At 50.9% G+C, this 6,632-nt stretch overlaps 1 long non-coding RNA gene across 1 annotated transcript; it reads left to right on the forward strand.

Moving 5' to 3' along the window:
• Positions 1-325: 325 nt before the first annotated feature.
• Positions 326-2,719, forward strand: LOC134736054 (uncharacterized). Its single transcript, XR_010119757.1, has 2 exons — positions 326-629; positions 2,365-2,719. It is a non-coding gene; the product is annotated as an uncharacterized lncRNA (long non-coding RNA).
• The last annotated feature ends 3,913 nt before the right edge of the window (positions 2,720-6,632 follow it).

Genomic DNA, 6,632 nt, shown 5'->3' on the forward strand with positions numbered 1-6,632 from the left:
CGCACCCGCCCCACCGGCGACGCGCCGCTGTGCATCTCTGCCCTGCGCCGCGCCTCCCCACGGGGGCCGGGCTGCCGCACATCTCTGCACCTGCGCCGCGGAGCGACGGCCCGCCGCGCCTCTCTGCGCCTGCGCGGGCGCAGTGCGCCTCTCTGCGCCTGCGCGGGCGCAGTGCGCCTCTCTGCGCCTGCGCGGGCGCAGTGCGCCTCTCTGCGCCTGCGCGGGCGCAGTGCGCCTCTCTGCGCCTGCGCGGGCGCAGTGCGCCTCTCTGCGCCTGCGCGGGCGCAGTGCGCCTCTCTGCGCCTGCGCGGGCGTAGTGCGCCTCTCTGCGCCTGCGCGGGCGCGGTGCCTTTGCGAGGACGGAGCTGCGTTCGCCGCAGCACAGACCCAGAGGGCATCGCGAGGGCGGAGCTGCATTCTCCTCCGCGCAGACTCCGGGGTACTGCGAAGGCGGAGCAGCGTTCTTCTCAGCACAGACCTGGGCGTGCGGGCCAGGGGCACCGCGAGGGCGGAGCTGCGTTCTGCTCAGCACAGACCTGGGGGACACCGCAAAGGCGGAGCACCATTCTCCTCAGCACAGACGTTGGGGGCGCTGCCTCGCTTTGGGACAACTCGGGGCAGCATCGACGGTGAGTAAAATCCTTCCTGTTTGCAGCCCTGAATAATCAAGTTCAGAGACCAGTTACAAGGGTTCAGTGTGCAAAATGGGAAACCAAAAGTCCCTCTGAATCCTGCCCACCAAAGTTCTCCCAAGCGAAGGCAAGGGGCCACAGTGCCAGGTCCACACTGCAGCTTCGAAACACAAATGCAGCACTGCTAATGCAGACATGACACCCAAAATATGACACCCACATTACTCATGTCACAAGCACCTGTAATGCTAATGCACTGCCTCAATAAAAAAAATTAACGTAAGATTGGCAATCCCCATGCTGCTGTGCAGTCCTCACACAGTAATCGTAATAATCCACATTAACAAAGTACATACAAACTTAGTAAGGAACCTAGGGTTAGGATTAGAGTTGTCGTCAGGGCCCAGGTTAGGGTTAGGGTTGGGGTTGGGGTTGGGGTTAGGGTTAGTGTTAGGGGTTAGGGTTAGGGTTGGGTTAGCGTTAGGGTTAGGGTTAGGGGTTAGGGATTGGGGTTAGCGTTAGGGGTTAGGGTTAGGGCTTAGGGTTTGGGTTGGGTTAGGGTTAGGATTAGGGGTTAGGGGTTAGGGTTAGGGGTTAGGGTTAGGGGGTAGGGTTAGGATTACGGTTAGGGTAGGGTTAGGGTTAGGTTGGGGTTGGGTTGGGGTTAGGGGTTAGGGTTAGGGCTAGGGTTAGGGTTAAGGGTTGGGGTTGGGGTTAAGGGTTAGGGTTATGGTTAGTGTAGGGTTAGGGTTAGGGTTAGGGTTAGCATTCTAATTGCAACGTGGGAGAGGAGGACGTGACACCCAATATCTCAAGGAGTAGAAACACCCTTCTGATACTGTTCTTAATCTTCAGGGAGGAAGAGGATGATATTACTCGAATACAGACAGGTGTACGTCCTCTGTACAAAGCCGGTGTACACCCGTCTGTGCAATAGTTGACAATTTCCAGAGGGGTAGATGATATTACTCACAATATGGTAAACAGGCTGTGAGTCCACCGCGGGTCCTAAGAGCCAGGGTGGCAGAGGGGCTGGCTCTTACACTTCGCCCCTCTGCGATGGGGGTCCTAAGAACCCTGGGGGCAGAGGGGCTGGCTCTTATGCCCCGCCTCGCGGGGGGCGCCTCGCCCTCCTGTGATGGGGGTCCTAAGAGTTCGGGGGGCAGAGGGGCTGGCTCTTACGCCCCGCCTCGCGGGGGGGCACCTCGCCCCCCTGCGATGGGGGTCCTCCACCCCCTGGAGATTCTATTCGGATCAATATTGGCAGGTGGGTGTACACCTATTGCGATATTGAAAGTAATACCATGCTCTCTCCGTCCCTGGACATTAGGAACACTATCGCAGGTGGGGGTACACCCACTGCGGTATTAGGAGTCATATTAGTATTACTTGTTACTCATTTACGAGTCACGTTAATATGAATTACCAATATAAATGTTAAGAAATAATTGCTAATGAAAAGTTTTCGGGTTATTAATATTAATTATTAGGAGCTAATATTACTGTGTTCTAATGAATATGATCAGTCCCAGTTATTAATATCAAGCGTTATTAATAGCTAATATTAATAATTTATTGTTATCGTCAGTATGACTCTTGAATATTAATTATCATTATTATAGGTATTGATTTTAAAAATTATACGATCAGTTATTCATATTGATAATTATTAATATCAATTAATAATTGATATTATTAATTTTGATAAGTAATATTGCGACCTTCCTCACAGTATTATTGGGAGTCATATCATCCTGTGGCCCTGAGGAGAGAAGGCATTTCTCTTTCTGTCTCCTGTCTCTGAAGAGGAGGAGGAAGTAAAAGTTGAAAACCAAGAAGATTGAAGTCAGTGGCAAGACCAGCCGCTGCCACTGATGAGCCGGCCTGAGGTGAAAAGATGAACCCCCCTCCCCCACTCTAAGCACATGTGCTCTGAATCCATCGGGACCCTTTCACGTGGAAACTCTTAGAGTTGTAAGCCCTGAGAAAAGGCCTAGGAAGTCTGTATTACTTCGGGGTGCTCGGCTCTTAAGACGCGAGTCTGCCGACGCCCCCGGCCGATTAAAAGGAACCTCTTCCTTCTTGAATCCGGCGTTTGAGGGGTTTGTGTCCACGACGCGTCCTGCTCCACTTTTTGGTTCACATGACCAGGAATCGAACCTGGGCCGCAGCGGTGAGAGCGCCGACTCCTGACCACCAGACCACCTGGGAACTTCAAACTTCATGGGAAATAGATTGCCCAAAATTAGAAGTGGGTTGGCCGTCAGAAGGAAGCCTGGACAGGTCCCTTGTTTCTCAAGTGTGGCACAAGGTAACTGGGAAAGGATACCTAGACCACTTCCCATACATAGACACTTGGTGACAGCTAGTGCTAGAACCCCCACAGTGGCTAAGAGGGCAGGCAGCAGCAATACTGGTAGCCAAGGGACAGACAGCTGAGGAAGGATCCCGCTCCACCCGCCCAGGGAAATCAACTCCTCAAGTTCTGTTCGACCCAACGTCAGAAGATGCATTGCAGGAGATGGCCCCAGTGATCCCAGTGGTGCCCTCCCCTTACCAGGGAAAGAGGCTCCCCACTCTTGAGCCCACAGTGCTTGTGCCTCCGCAAGACAAGCGTATCCCTAGGCCACCCAGAGTAGACAAGAGAGGAGGGGAAGCCTCGGGAGAAACCCCTCCCTTGGCAGCTCGTTGACGACCCAGAACAGGGATACAGATGCCCCTGACAGAGCAGCGGTATACTGGGATAGATTGAGGATGGTCACGTGGTGGAGAGGCGTGTTTTTCTCTACCAGCCCTTCACCTGTGCCGACCTTCTCAACTGGAAAAACCATACCCCGTCCTATACCGAAAAGCCACAAGCTCGAATTGATTTGCTCCAAACTATTATCCAGACCCACAACCCCACCTGGTCTGATTGCCACCGGTTGCTCATGTTCCTCTTTCACAGAGATGAAAGGCAGAGAGTGTTCCTAGCAGCAACTAAGTGGCTAGAGGAACATGCACCAGCTGATTATAAAAACCCCCAAGAGTATGGAAGGACCCAGTTACCAGGAACTGGCCCCCAGTGGGACCCAAATGAAAGGATATGCAAAGGCTAAACTGAGACAGGGAAGCTCTCTTGGAAGCATTCAAGAGGGGAGCTCAGAAGGCCACAAACGTTAACAAGGTCTCTGAGGTCATTTGGGGAAAAGAAGAAAGTCCAGCACAATTCTTTTTTTTTTTTTTTTTTTGAGACAGTGAGACAGAGTCTTTCTCTGTCCCCCAGGCTGGAATGCAGTGGCGCGATCTCGGCTCACTGCAAGCTCCACCTCCTGGGTTCACACCATACTCCTGCCTTAGCCTCCCAAGTAGCTGGGACTACAGGCGCCCGCCAACACGCCCAGCTAATTTTTTTTTGTATTTTTAGTAGAGACGGGGTTTCACCGTGTTAGCCAGGATGGTCTCGATCTCCTGACCTTGTGATCTGCCCACCTCAGCCTCCCAAAGTGCCGGGATTACAGGCTTGAGCCACCGATCCCGGCCAAGTCCAGGACAATTCTATGAGAGATTGTGTGAGGCCTATCGTATGTATACTCCCTTTGATCCCAATAGCCCTGAAAATCAGCACATGCTTCACATGGCTTGAGTCCGTCAAAGCACAGAAGACATGAGAAGAAAACTGCAGAAACAGTCTGGGCTTGCAGGGACGGATACATCACAATTATTAGAGCTAAGCAGGTGTTTGTAAACAGGGATGCAGTAAGCCGTAAGGAACACCGCACAGAGAATGAACGTCAGGCCCGGCGACACCGACCTGCCTGTTAGCTTCAGGAATCAGAGGGGTCCCCCCAAAGAGGCAAGGGAAGGGGGGCCCTGGGAAAGAAACTCAGCTTGACTGTCAGAGTTGGCAGCGTAACCAGTGTGCTTATTGTAAAGAAATAGGACATTGGAAGAACAAATGCCCTCAGCTTAAAAGAAAACAAGATGACTCAGATCAGGAGGCCCTGGACAAGGAGGAAGGGGCCCTGCTCAACCTGGCAGAAGGGTTCTTGGACGGAGGGAGAGCGGGCTCAAGTGTCCCCAAAGAGCCTATGGTCAGAATGACCGTCGGGGGTAGAGGTGTTGATTTTCTCGTAGATACCGGTGCGGGAAATTCGCTAGTAACCGCTCCGGTCGCCCCCTTCTCCAGAAAGACTATTGACATCATCGGAGCCACGGGGGTTTCAGCAAAGCAAGCTTTCTGCTTGCCTGGGACTTGCACTGTTGGAGGACATACAGTGATTCATCAGTTTTTGTCCATGCCTGACTGTTCCTTGCCCTTGTTGGGGAGGGACTTGCTTAACAAACTGAGAGCCACTGTCTCTTTGACAGAGCACGGCTCTTTGCTGCTAAAGCTACCCACCCTCTGCGATATTGGGAGTAATGTCATCCTCTGTTTCCTTGGATATTAGACACAATATCACAAAAAGGTGTACACCCCCTGTGATACTGGGAGTAATATCATACTCTCCTTCCCTGGATATTAGAAAACAATATCATCAGGGCTGAACACCCCCTGCGATAATGGGAGTAATATTTTCTTTTTTTCTTCTTTTCTTTTTCTTTTTCTTTCTTTCTTTTCTTTTTTTTGAGACAGAGTTTCACTCTTGTTGCCCAGGCTGGAGTGCGATGGCACGATCTCGGCTCACTGCAACCTCTGCCTCCCGTATTCAGACGATTCTCCTGTCCCAGCCTTCCGAGTAGCTGGGATTACAGGCATGTGCTACCACGCCCCATTCAGTTTTCTTTTCTTTTCTTTTTTTTTTTTGTATTTTTAGTAGAGACATTGTTTCTCCATACTGGTCAGGCTGGTCTTGAACTCCCGACCTCAGGTGATCCGCCTGCTTCGGCCTCCTAAACTGCTGGGATTACAGGCGTGAGTGACGGTGCCCATCCACCACTTAGCATTTTCATTTTACATTTGTTGAAGTCACAGATCTCTTCACACATTGATTGCTGCTTTATTCTACACTTATGTATAAATAAAATGGGAAATAGAAAAGAATAAAATGGGCACAGTATCCCTAAAGTTTCACATTCCGAGACATTTTAAAAATATTTGCTTTTTTGAATTTTGTTTCAATGAACAAACTGTGGTATACACACACTATGTGGTATTATCCAGCCTAAAAAGGCATAAAATCCTCTCCACTGCAGAAAAAATAGATGCGACTGCAGGGTCTGTATGTTAAGTGAAGTAAGGCAGGCACAGAATGACAAATATTACATGTCCTCACTTAGATGTGGGAACAAAAGAAAATCTTGGCCAGATGTGGTTGCTCAGGTCTGTCATCCCAGCACTTTGGGAGGCCAAGGCTGGCGGATCATGAGGTCAGGAGATCGAGACCATCCTGGCTAACATGGTGAAACCCCGTGTTACTAAAAATGCAAAAAATTAGCTGGGCGTGGTGGTGGGCAGCTGTAGTCCCAGCTACTTGGGAGGCTGAGGCAGGAGAATGGCGTGAAACTGGGAGGTGGAGCTTGCAGTGAGCCAAGATCGTGCCACTGCACTCCAGCCTGGGTGACAGAGCGAGACTCCGTCTCAAAAAAAAAAAAAAGACAATGCAAAAAATTAGCCCAGCGTGGTGGCGTGTGCCTATAGTCCCAGCTACTCGGGAGGCTGAGGCACAAGAATCGCTTGAACCCGGGAAGCGGAGGTTGCAGTGAGCCCAGATTGTGCCACTGCACTCCAGCCTGTGCGACAGTGAGACTCCATGTAAACACAAAACAAAACAAAATGAAACAAAACCAAAAAACAAAACCAGACAGGCACTTCTGACACAGGCTGCAACATGGATGAACCTTGAAGACATTATCGTCAGTGAAATAAAGAAATCCCAAAAGGATAAACACGACCAGGCTCAGTGGCTCACACCTGTAACCCCAGTGCTTTGGGAGGCTGAGGCAGGCGGATCCCTTAAGGTCAGGAGTTCGAGAGCAGCCTGGCCAATATGCTGAAAGCTCGTCTCTGTTAAAAACACA

The sequence above is a fragment of the Symphalangus syndactylus genome, chromosome X (assembly GCF_028878055.3).
Source record: "Symphalangus syndactylus isolate Jambi chromosome X, NHGRI_mSymSyn1-v2.1_pri, whole genome shotgun sequence".
Classification (NCBI taxonomy): Eukaryota; Metazoa; Chordata; class Mammalia; order Primates; family Hylobatidae; genus Symphalangus; species Symphalangus syndactylus.